We start from the raw sequence: 13,233 nt of genomic DNA, 5'->3' as shown, positions 1-13,233 counted from the left end.
TCTGATTTTCCAAGTTTTGACTGGATTCTTGCTGATTTCTGAGAGCACTATCGGTCTACTGGAACCTTGCCTCAGTCGACGTGACAAACTTCATCATCAGCTCCTCCAAGTTAGATTTCTTCTCGGCTGGTGGAGGAACCTCTGATGGTCCAACTTGCTGCGGCTACTATGGTGGCTACTGATTTAGTCTCTGAAAGCTTGGTGAACCCTGGGCATTATTGTTGCGCCAACTAAAATTGGGGTGATTTCTCCACCCAGGATTGTATGTGCTGCTATAAGGGTTGTTCTGTTGTCCGGGTGTATTCTACATGTAATTAACCTGTTCATGGTCAGCAGAAACAATAGATGAAGTAAAGGGACTAGCAAACATACCTCCCGCATTACAGTTTGCACCGTAGTGCGGGCCACTGTAAAACTCACAGCTTATTTGGGCTGCTTGAACCGGCATTTGAAGCTGGTCTATTTTCTTGGTCAGAAGCTCCACTTGAGCTGCCAAGGCTGTTGTGGAATCTAAATAGTTCACCATTCCTTGTTTGAGTGGCCGACTCCTAGAGGATTGCCACTGGTAGTTTTTCATGGCCATCTCCTCTATCAGGTTCTGCGCCTGCTCCGGCGTCTTACTATTTAAAGCTCCACCTATTATAGCGTCCACCATTTGCCTCATAGCAAGGTTCAAACCGCTGTAAAAGGTCTGAACTTGCATCCATATTGGTAGATCGTGGTGTGGACAGCATCTCAACAAGTCCTTGTACCTTTCTCAGGCGTCATACATGCTCTCATCGTCCATCTGCACAAAAGAAGAAATGTCATTTCTCAATTTAGCAGTTTTAGCTCGAGGAAAGTACTTGTAAAGAAATTTTTCCGCCAAGGATTTCTAAGTTGTAGTAGTGTACGGTGGAAGGGACTGTAGCCATCTCTTTGCTCTATCCCTTAAAGAAAATGGAAATAATCTCAGCCGAATAGCATCATCGGTAGTTCCATTTATCTTAAAAGTGTCGCATATCTTCAAAAAGTTGGCTATATGGACATTGGGATACTCGCTTGGCAGCCCCCCAAACTATACACTTTGTTGTACCATCTAGATCACATTTGGCTTTATCTCGAAATTGTTAGCTACCACCGTCGGTCTGAGTATACTCGTTTATGTCCCATCCAATGATGGTTTAGCAAACTCATACATCGTTCTGTTGGCATCCACCACGGCATTTCCATGTGATTCTCCATCCCTTCTGCTCTATCAACAGGTACCTCAATCTCAATCTCTTCCTCTTCGATTGCAAATGCTTCCTTAAAAGTCTGAAGGATCATTCTGGATCAGACAGAGGCTCTATAAGGTCAGAGCTAGAGCTCTTGGTCATAAACTACATACGAATGGAATGTAGCAACCGAAGAACAAAAGTAGTTAAAATAATGAAAGAATAAAATAAAGCAAAATAAAGACAGAAAAATAAATATGACTAAATTAACATAAACACAAATTCGCTTTAGTTCACACAAAAAGTTTCCCCGACAATGACACCAAGAACTTGATAGGCTTTTTTATGTAGCTAAAATCTAAGGCAGTGAACCTATCGATGCAGACTAGCACAAATGGTGAGTATCAAGGTCGTTGATGGGTGCTACTCGTGTTAGCTACAATTTAAGGCAGTGTACCTATCGATGCAATCTAGCACTAATGGCGAGTATCAAGGTCGTATTCCTCGGGAAAGTGAAAGCCTAGAGTTACTCATTTGTTCTTTGTTATATTAACCTAAAATTAGCGATAAATAATTTCTAAACTAACTAATAGCTACAAGCTAAGCCCTAAGGGAGATGTAAGAGTAATTGATAAACGAAATAATCAAAACAAGAAGACAAACCCAAAGGGAATCTAAACTAGTTGGCAATCAAACAAAAGATAAAGGATCGGTGAGTCTAATTATGCTACCCGTGGACTAATTCTTAACCGAATTCGGTTTCTCTCTCGAGATAACTGAATTCCTAAACCTAATAACCTAAAGTTGGAATCTCTTCCTAACGATTGATTCTTAAATTAGCATTAAGCTTTAATCCGCCTCTATTAAGCTTTGTTAATTCTTAATCCGGCTAGTTAATTATCCTTATCTCTAAGCGATTATTAACCAGTTCTTGCTATTCAAAATTCCAATTGCCAAATGGACTTCTCAATCACACAAAGCAATCTAACCACACAATTCACAACGTCTCATGAATAATGCATTATCTTATTAATACTGAAAGAAAGAAGAATATAAAACTAATCCAAACAATCCAACAATATAATACTAAGCCAACATAGTAAAGAAATCCCAACGGATTTAATCCACCTAGCTAATCATGTTCATTATCAAAATACACAAGAATTCAATTACAACGATGAGTAAAGGTAGAGAAAACCCGATTACACCCTTGGATGAGAGTAAACAGCCCCAATCCCTCTTGCTCAATCTTGAATCGATCCTTGTTCCTCTTACTCGATTTGAAAACCAATCGACGAACCTTGCCCAATCTTCAATCTTCGAAGGGAATCCGATTGAAACCTTGATCCAAGTCTCCTTTTCTCTTAGTTTCAGCTCAGAAAACCCTTAGAGAAAGAAATATTAGGGTTTGGGACGTTCTAACCCTAGCCGCCTCCTCCTTTTCCTCTCTTCGATCTTTTAATTAATACCCCCTATTGCCTCTAACACGGCCGTGTCCCTGGCCATGTTGGGGACACGGGCTGGTGTTCCTGGCCGTGTTACTCTTTGTGGCCGTGCTCCCTAAAAGCTTTTTTTCTTTCATGTTTGACGCATCCAACACGGCCGTGTTGGTAACACGGCCAGTGTTGAATACAACACGACCGTGTTAACCTTCCGCATGGGCATACTTAGCTCGTTTCGGCAGCTTTGACTTCCAATTATGCTCCAATTCTTTCCTTTATCATCCTTTGACCTCTTTTGGACCTAATGCACACAAACATACATATAGGGTGAGTGTTGAGACCAATTCACATCCAAATATCCATAAAATCAATCTTAAAAATCCCATTTAGATGTGTGTATTTTACGCACATCAGTCGTATTCTCGGGAAAGGGTGATCTTAGACCTACTGTAGCGTCTTATCTTATCTAACCTAAATAAATCAATGAAGTTTTATGCTATGATTAAATATGAACAAAAAATTAATTGAATATCAAATAATCTAAAAGGATTTAGGAAAGCTCTCGAAGGAGAAAGCAAACCCTAGGGGACCTAAGTTAATTGGATTTTAGTGAAGATATGGATTAAATTGATTATTAGTTGCAATTACCTGTGGACGAAGTCTTAACTGAATTCAGTCTCCCTCTTGAGAAAACCGAATTCCTAAACCTAATAACTTAAAGTTGGAATCTCTTCCTAAAGATCAATTATTCGATTAGCATTAAGGTTTAACCTGCCTCTATTAAGCTTTGTTAATTCTTAATCCGGCTAGTCAATTACCCTTATCTCTAAGTGATTATTAACCAGTTCTTGCTATTTAAATTTCCAATTACTAAATGAATTTCTCAATTACATAAAGCAATCTAAATACCACAATTCACAACATCTCATAATTAAAGTGATTTCTCATTAATAATGAAAAAAAGAAGAAACAAACATTGATAATCAAAATCTCATAAACATTAAAATTAATCCAACAACATAGAAACCCCAAATTGGTTTGACAATTCAGCTACTCATACTAACAACCAACACAAAATAAGGAATAGATTCAGAAAAGTAAATTAAAGAAATGTACACCCTTCTTCTTCAAGTTGGATGAGAAACCCTAAATTCCCAATTTAGAATAGTAAACCCTAATTGGCTTCTTGAATGTTCCCAAATCTTGTCTTGATCTTCAATTTGATGTTAAAACTGATGTAATCCTTCCTTCAATTGATGAGATGATCTTCTAAGGTCGAGAATTGAAGTCTGAAAGCAGATCGTTTAAGCTTGTATAATGGAAATCAAGTCAAAAAATCGAACCCCAATTCAGCAAATCATTTTTGCCTATATAATCCCTTCAAAGACGGCCGTGGTCAAGCGGAGTCAGTGTCTTTGGACCTCTATGTTCCACATCTGTTGACTTCTTCCAAGCTGTGCCCTAGCCGGTGCTGAGCCACCACGGTCCGTGGTGGAGGCCGTGGTGGCTTCAGAAACTGTGCCAAAATGGCACTCTTGGAAGGCAACTAATTGATAAATCAACACGGCCGGAGTCCAGGCCGTGCTCAACCTCGGAATGCTAGTCCTTGCTCAATTTGATGGATTCTATTCCATAATTGCACATATTTCCCTCGATTATTGATAATGTCCCTCGATAATGACCTGAAACGTGAAAGGAACCAAAAGACAAGTGAGTCTAGTATAAAACGAGATAACTATGCACAAAAATGTAAACAATTGAGCATGTAAATATGTAACTTGATGGTTGCTATCTATGCAGCTACAATCTAAGGCAGTGAACCTATCGATGCAGTCTAGCATTAATGGCGAGTATCAAGGTCGTATTCCTCGAGAAAGTGAAAGCCCAGAGTTACTCCTTTGTTCTTTGTTATATTAACCTAAAATGAATGATGAATAATTTCTAAACTAACTAATAGCTACAAGCTAAGTTCTAAGGGAGATGCAAGAATAAATGGATAAATGAAATAACCAAGATAAGAAAGCAAACCTAGAGGGAACATAAACCAGTTGGCAATCAAACAAAAGATAAAGGATTGATGACTCCAATTATGCTACCCGTGGATGAATTCTTAACTGAATTTGGTTTCTCTCTCGAGATAACCGAATTCCTAAACTTAATAACCTAAAGTTGGGATCTCTTCCTAACGATTGATTCTTAAATTAACATTAAGCTTTAATCTACCTCTATTAAGCTTTGTTAATGCTTAATCCGGCTAGTTAATTATCCTTATCTCTAAGTGATTATTAACCAGTTCTTGCTATTCAAAATTCCAATTGCCAAATGGACTTCTCAATCACATAAAGCAATCTAAACACCACAATTCACAACGTCTCATGAATAATGCATTATCTTATTAATACTGAAAGCAAGAAGAATACAAAACTAACTCAAACAATCCAACAATATAATATTAAGCCAACATAGTAAAGAAATCCCAATGGATTTAATCAATCTAGCTAAACATGTTCATGTTTAAAACAACTAGGAAATCAATTACAGTGGAAGAATAATGAAAATGAAACATGTACACCCTTTTCTCTTGAATTGGATGAACAGCTCCAAATCTAGATTTGCACTATGATTAATCTCCCAAATTGCCTCTTGAATTGCTCCACTACTGTTTTGCACTCGGAACCTTGCGATTCCGGGGTTCTTCCTCTCTATAACTCTCTCCCGCACTCAACACTGTGAAAAAACCTAACCAACCGCTAGTGCTCTCTCCTACTCCTTCACTTGAAGAAATGACCTTAAATCTTTGTGTACTATAATTGCATAAAAGGAGTCAAAGTAGTGGAAAAGTACATACCACTTTAACACAAAAGCAAGTTCCGGGAATGAAATTACTGGTTCGCCTCTCTTTAACATTAAAAAATTCATTTTCCTTATATATTTGTTTCAGCACGGCCGTGGTCAAGGCACGGCCGGAGTCCAGGCTGTGCTGAAACTGTGGATCTCACCATGTAGGTTTTCACTATGGCCGTGCCCCCGCCGGTGGTGGCCTCAGAAACCGTGCCCATACCATTATTTTGAAGACCAAGTTTCGATGGTTGGTCACGGCTAGAGTTCAGGCCGTGATGGTCAGCACGGCCTTGTCTCAGGCCGTGCTTAATGTGTGCAACGCGGGCTCTTGTCTGATCTTGATGAATTCTCATCTGTTTCCGCATGTATTGATCTATAATTGCTTAAACACCGATGACGGTCCTATCCTGAAATGCAAAAGAACACAAAACATAGGTGATATGGGAATAAAAGCATAATAATGCTAAGAACATACGCAATAATATGCAAGCAAATATGTGTAAAACTATACATATCAAATTACCTCACACTTAAGCTATTGCTTATCCTCAAGCAATTAACAAATCACCTCATAAAACTGCAGTTAGCAATTCGTTACAATTTATGCCCCTAGTCCACAACAGATAGTATTCGACACATCTCAAAGGATACTCAATCATAAATCAAATTGCAAATCATTAACAGAGAGTGGAAATAATATTAATGCATGAATAACTTAAATGATAACTCAATACAAACATCACGAACCAGTGCCTCATCGGGATCACTCAAGTCACTCAAAGTGTATATAAGGTGAAAAATAAATCCCTTAAAGCAAATGCACAAAACCCGCTCACTATAGGCTTGCTCAGAAATCATATCTTCGCTACTGTGAATAATTAAATACTAAAATCAAAGGGTCTTTACCAAGGTTATAATGGGGCTAAGGTAAAGGTACGGAGATTTGGACAAAAGTGTGAAAATGCTAGAATTCATGCGATAAACAATAGTATATGCTCAAAGGATTAAATGCCTTAGATCATAAAAAGAATCAATCACTAAAATCCCTACTTCATAGAATAATGCTCGCAAATGCTCTAAATCCAATAAAGAGATAAATAATTAAAGAAATTTTTTTATTATATTTTTTTCTTCTTCTTCTCTTCTTTTTTTTTTTTGAATAATAAACTAGCAGCTTATTAGCGACCGCTGCATACAACTCGAATAAACATAAAGAATAACAAATACAATTTGGATTAAAGGGAGCATCTAAAATATCAAAAAAGATTTAGTGAATTTACTAACATAGCAACTGGCATTTTAATCCCACATAAGGTTGAGCAAATCACAAAATGAAATTCCAGCATAAGGGTAGGGGAAAGATAAATCTAAAGAATGGTATAATTGAAGTGTATAGGTGTAAATTATGAAGAAGGGGTTAAGGCCCAAAACTGGCTAAATATGGAAATAAAAGGGCAGGCTTTTGGCCAAATGTGGTGAATCCTAAATCGCCCAAATCATCTCATGGTATTCACAATATTCATGTAACTTCAACACGCATTACAGAGCAAGTTCTAGAAGCAAAGTCAAGTACAATGCACACTCAAACAAAAAATATAAAGAGCATAAGTATAATGAATGCTCAACACGCTCAAAATCTCACTTTGAGGTGTGGTATTAGGTGCAATTGGTTCGCAACATCATTAATTGAATCATTACTTAAGAAACACATACATATGACATTATCAACGTTCTAGGTTAAAATTCAAAAATTTGAAAAATAATTAAATAACACCGGTTTAACCCGGCAGGGCTGATGTGTAAAACATCATCAATTGTTTTCCAAGGACAATGAACAACAAAGAAAAGTAACTACAATTCTATAAATTAAGTCATTAATCAACTCAAAAATAGCATACTTAAGTGCACAAAAACATAGTGTCCTAACATCCCCTAAAAATACACAACACCTAGTGATAGCAATTTCAGATATATCTAAAAACCATTTGAGAGATAAGGATTATAAGGTTTACCCACAACCACCCTATACTTAAAGAACACATTGTCCTCAGTGTAAAATGTTGTGGATACCCCGCATGGGATGCTCAACTAAGAGAACAAAGGCAATACAATCCAAGTGCATGACATGTATGAAAAATGAAGTAAATAAATGTAGAAAAATAAAAAGATCTAGGGGATTGCCCTGATCATCCATCAAGGTTGATGTAGTGGAAATTCAGTGCCTCCTCGGTAGAATCTGAAAACAATAAAATAAAGAAATAATCAAACTGACAATAATGATTAAATAAAATATGAAAACTTAAAACCAATAAAATGTTTCAAAATGAAACGGTAAAATATTAAAAATGAAAAATAGAATTTAGGGTGCCTCCCAAAAGCGCTTCTTTTTTATATGATGAGTCTTCTTAGCTGGACTCATGGTGAAAAGCAAACGGGCGTGATCGACGACCATCCATCCTTCTTCCAAGCAAATGGCTTCAAGTATCTGCTTAGAGGGATAATCATCAATTTCCTCTTCTCGACTGTCAAGCTAGCTGCCAGTATGATGCGCATAACTTGCTCCTCGTATAATTGCACGTAGTCATGATGCTCTAGGGGCTCTTCCAATTTGAAAGCTGAAGTTTCACTAATTGGAAGGATCGACGGTTGGGAAATTTCTTCAGGAACGTCAATGGTTTTCTCCAGTCCTTGTCTTGGTTCACTTGCTAGAAGAAACTCGAGCTCCTCCAAGACTTCTTCATTGGATAACTCATGCTCATCTTCCATCATTGAAGGGACTTGTGGAAAATCCACCAAAAATTCCTGTAACTGCAACTTGGCATCATCAACTGTACATTCATGTTGATAGTCTTTCAGAGGAATCATGTTCGCCTTTATCTTTTCTAGTTCTATCTCCATGTTCAAGAAATCGTCCTGCACAGAAGTATCCTCATCAAACATAGCAGATAAACCAGAAAAATTCTCACCTAAATGCAAAGTGATAGCGCTCAAATGTTCCTCGGATTCAGTAGCATTTGATGGAGTTCCCCATTGTTATACTGCTAGTAACTTGAAGATCAAGCCTACTTGATGCTCTATGTTCTCAATCGAGGCTTGTTGACTTTCAAGTACCCTCTCTGTTTGTTGGAATCTATCCTCAACACTTGTAAAGAACCTCATCATCAGCTCCTCTGACACTAACTCTTCATCTTGAGTTGAAGGTGCAAGATTAGGCTGCTGATGTGGTTGCTGAAATCCTGGTGGTTCTTGGCCATCTAAGCTCCATCCAAAGGGTGAATGAGTGCTCCACTCTTGATTGTAGGTGCTTCCATATGAGTCGTTTGGCCAACTTCCTGTATAATTCACCTGTTCATAATTATAAGAACAATGAGTAAAATCACTGCACAATGGACAATCATTACTCAAATGTAAACCATAACAAAATTCATAAAAAACTTGAGATGAAAGGATAGGAGTGGAGAGTTGATCGGTAGCCCTACAAAACGATTCCACTCGAGCTTCTAAAGATGCACGGGTATCCCAATTCTTAGCACTCTCTTGGTTCCTAATCCCATTTTCCAACGTGTCATACAAAGAGTTTAGCATTGAACCTCCTTATCATCCACTACCTCAATCATAAACTTAACTAAATAAATATGTACAAACAAACCAGAAAAAAAAAATAATGGCTAAATTAACAAATAGCAAATTTCACTCTAGTTTTCAAACAATCCCCGGCAACGGTGACAAAAATTTGATGGTTGCTATCTATATAGCTACAATCTAAGGCAGTGTACCTATCGATGCAGTCTAGCACTAATGGCAAGTATCAAGGTCATATTCCTCGGGAAAGTGAAAGCCTAGAGTTACTCGTTTGTTCTTTGTTATATTAACCTAAAATGAATGATGAATCATTTCTAAACTAACTAATAGCTACAAGCTAAGTTCTAAGAGAGATGCAGGAATAAATGGATAAATGAAATAACCAAGATAAGAAAGCAAACCTAGAGGGAACATAAACCAGTTGGCAATCAAACAAAAGATAAAGGATTGATGACTCCAATTATGCTACCCGTGGATGAATTCTTAACTAAATTCAGTTTCTCTCTCGAGATAACCGAATTCCTAAACTTAATAACCTAAAGTTGGAATCTCTTCCTAACGATTGATTCTTAAATTAGCATTAAGCTTTAATCCGCCTCTATTAAGCTTTGTTAATTCTTAATCCGGCTAGTTAATTATCCTTATCTCTAAGTGATTATTAACCAGTTCTTGCTATTCAAAATTCCAATTGCCAAATGGACTTTTCAATCACATAAAGCAATCTAAACACCACAATTCACAACGTCTCATGAATAATGCATTATCTTATTAATACTGAAAACAAGAAGAATACAAAACTAACTCAAACAATCCAACAATATAATATTAAGCCAACATAGTAAAGAAATCCCAATGGATTTAATCAATCTAGCTAAACATGTTCATGTTTAAAACAACTAGGAAATCAATTACAGTGGAAGAATAATGAAAATGAAACATGTACACCCTTTTCTCTCGAATTGGATGAACAGCTCCAAATCTGGATCTGCATTACGATTAATCTCCCAAATTGCCTCTTGAATTGCTCCACTACTATTTTGCACTTGGAACCTTGCGATTCCGGGGTTCTTCCTCTCTATAACTCTCTCCCGCACTCAACATTGTGAAAAAACTGAACCAGCAGCCAGGGCTCTCTCCCACTCCTTCCTCTCTCTAACCCTAAAAAAAATCATTTTCCTTACATATTTGTTTCAGCACGGCCATGGCCAAGGCACGGTTGGAGTCCAGGCCGTGCTGAAACTGTGGATCTCATCAAGTAGGTTTTCAATGGCCATGCCCCCGCCGGTGCTGGCCACCACGGCTCGTGGTGGAGGCTGTGGTGGCCTCAAAAACCGTGCCCAAACCATTATTTTGAAGACCAAGTTTCGATGGTTGGTCACGGCCAGAGTCCAGGCTGTGATGGTCTGCACGACCTTAACTCAAGCCGTGCTCAATGTGTGCAACGCGGGCTCTTGTCTGATCTTGATGAATTGTCATCCATTTCTGCATGTATTGATCTATAATTTGCTTAAACACCAATGACGGTCCTATAAATGTTCCTAAAATCAAAAGAACACAAAATAAGGGTGATCTGGGAACAAAAGCACAATAATTGCTAAGAACATACGCAATAATATGCAAGTAAATATGTGTAAAACTATGCACATCATATAATATGATGCCTATCGGTGGCCGATGAACTATGTAGAAAGGCATAGTTTGCTTCCATCACTAGCGCCAACTTTCCTTTGGTGGGACGTATCCAGGAGGGACTCGAGCATGACCCGTAAGCCAAGAATTTGGTGGAATTGGCGAAGAAGGGGAAGACTTGCCAATTTTGGCTAAAGGATGGGGTGCTTATCACAAAGGGAAATAGAGGTTATATGCCGAAATGGGAAGGTTTGAGGAAGGCCGTCATCAAAAAGTGCCATGATTCAAAATGGGCAGGCCATCAGGCACGCATCACATATTGGCACTTGTGGAGCGTGGATATTATTGGCCCCAGATGCAGGACGACATTGAGCTTTATGTCAAGACATGTCTTGTGTGTCAATATGACAAGGTGGAGCAAAACAAGCCCGCTGGTTTGTTAGAGCCATTACTGATTCCAGAGAGGCCTTGGGAAAGTATCTCCATGGATTTTATCACATGCCTATCGAAATCTGAAGGATGTAGCAACATTATGGTAATTGTGGATCGCTTTAGCAAATACGGAGTGTTCATTCCTATGCCTACAAAGTTCACGACCGAGGATGCAGCACGCCTATTTCTCAAACATGTGGTGAAATATTAGGGCATACTAAAGACCATTGTCAGCGATCGAGATACTCGCTTCACTGGAAGGTTTTGGATGGAATTATTTAAGCTCATGGGGTCCGATCTTAACTTCTCTACAAGCTTTCATCCCCAAACCGATGGACAAACGGAGAGGGTGAATGCCTTGCTAGATTTATTCTTGAGGCATTATGTGAGTGCCAACCAAAGTGATTGGACAAAGTTGCTCGATGTGGCCCAATTTTCATATAACTTGCAGAAGAGCGAGTCAACAGGGGCGAGCCCATTCGAGATTGCCACAGGACAACAACCATTGAATCCACACACATTAGTCGTGGGGTATAAAGGCCTTAGCCATACAGCCTTCAAGTTTGCCAAACGATGGCATGAGAAAGCCAACATGGCACGCGCTCATCTAAACAAGACCGCCAAGAGAATGAAGAAGTGGGCGGATGGAAAGAGGAGGCACTTGGAGTTTGAGGAGTGTGACTTAGTGATGGTAAAGCTCCTTCCCCATCAAAGTCGAAGGTTTGCTAAAGTGCATAAAGGACTAGTAAGGCGCTACGAAGGTCCTTTTCTAATGAAGCAACGAGTTGGGAAGCTAGCGTATCACTTGAAGCTTCCATCGCACTTAGAAATGTACCTTATATTTCATGTGAGCTTATTGAAGCCCTATCATGAGGACAAGGAAGATCCAAGTAGGGGCGAGGCGAAGAGAGCTCCAACAGCAATCATAACCGTATCTGAGAAGAAAGCCGAAGAATGGCATATCGGGTCATACCGAGAAGGGGTTCCCATCCAAGCTATGTCGAGTATTTTATGAAGTGGAAGGAATTGCCCGAAAGTGAAGCTAGTTAAGAGCACGAGCTCACTTTGTGGAACTTCAAGGACTTAATCGAGGCATATAAGGAGGACACGACGAGGGCGTCGCCAGAATGAGTGGGGGAGAATGTCACAACTCACAGGTTTCCCCTAGCAACATGAAGGTTCAAAGGCCGAAGACGTCTCCAAAATTCCTTGGAAGGCAATAAAAGATTCTAGAACATTCTAAAACATTCTGGAACCTTCTAGAACATTCTAGAATCATCTGGAAGCATGTAGAATACGTAGATAAGTATGGAATTATTTAGAACATTCTAGATACTTAATCTTAGCCATTAGATCAAATGTATCCTCACCGTCCATTGAGGAGGTGGAGGCCTATATATAGCTTAGAGATTTCATTTGTAATCATCAAGCTTAAACAAGCAAAAGTTCAACAGAAGAGCAAGTAACTTCTCTCTCTAAAAGCTCTCCAAGCTATCTTAAGTTCTTTATTGTTCTTCTTGCTATCTTAGCTAGTGTTTTGCCTAGCATTCGAAGAGTAAGGCTGACTAGCTTACTTGTTTGCATGAAGAAAGTAGTTAGTATTGCACGGTTCGTTGGTAGAAAGACCAAGCTCGTGACACGGGCTGATGTTTTCTTAAAAGCTTAAAGATAGGATCACAAACCATCATGAGCTTCAAAATGAACTTGCTGGTGTATTGCAAGCGTCCTAGGAAACCTTTGACTTCTTTTTCCATCTTTGGTGCCAACATCTCTTGAATGGCTTTGACCTTTTCCGGGTCGATCTCTATAGCTTGCTAGCTTACTATGTGCGCTAATAGCTTCCCTGATGTAACTCCGAACACGTTATTCTTCAGATTGAGTCTCAAGTTATACCTTTCCACTCGTCTTAAAAACTTATCAAGAGCTTGTAAGTGCCCTTCCCTTGTTTCAGACTTTACCATCATATTATCAACATACACCTCCACCTCATTGTGCATCATGTCGTGAAACAAGGTAGTGGTTGCTCTTTGATAAGTTGCCCTCGTGTTCTTTAGTCCAAAAGGCATAACCTCTCGTATCTTCTCTGCACATTCCAGCCTTAGTCTTCTTAT

General features: G+C 38.8%; 1 non-coding gene across 1 annotated transcript; it reads left to right on the top strand.

Moving 5' to 3' along the window:
* Positions 1–713: 713 nt before the first annotated feature.
* Positions 714–820, top strand: LOC112536408. The gene has a single exon (XR_003080437.2). It is a non-coding gene; the product is annotated as a small nucleolar RNA R71 (small nucleolar RNA).
* Positions 821–13,233: the final 12,413 nt, after the last annotated feature.

The sequence above is a fragment of the Ricinus communis genome, chromosome 1 (genome assembly GCF_019578655.1).
Source record: "Ricinus communis isolate WT05 ecotype wild-type chromosome 1, ASM1957865v1, whole genome shotgun sequence".
Classification (NCBI taxonomy): Eukaryota; Viridiplantae; Streptophyta; class Magnoliopsida; order Malpighiales; family Euphorbiaceae; genus Ricinus; species Ricinus communis.
Note: the sequence above shows the minus strand (reverse complement) of the source record. Positions and strands in the feature narration are given on the sequence as shown.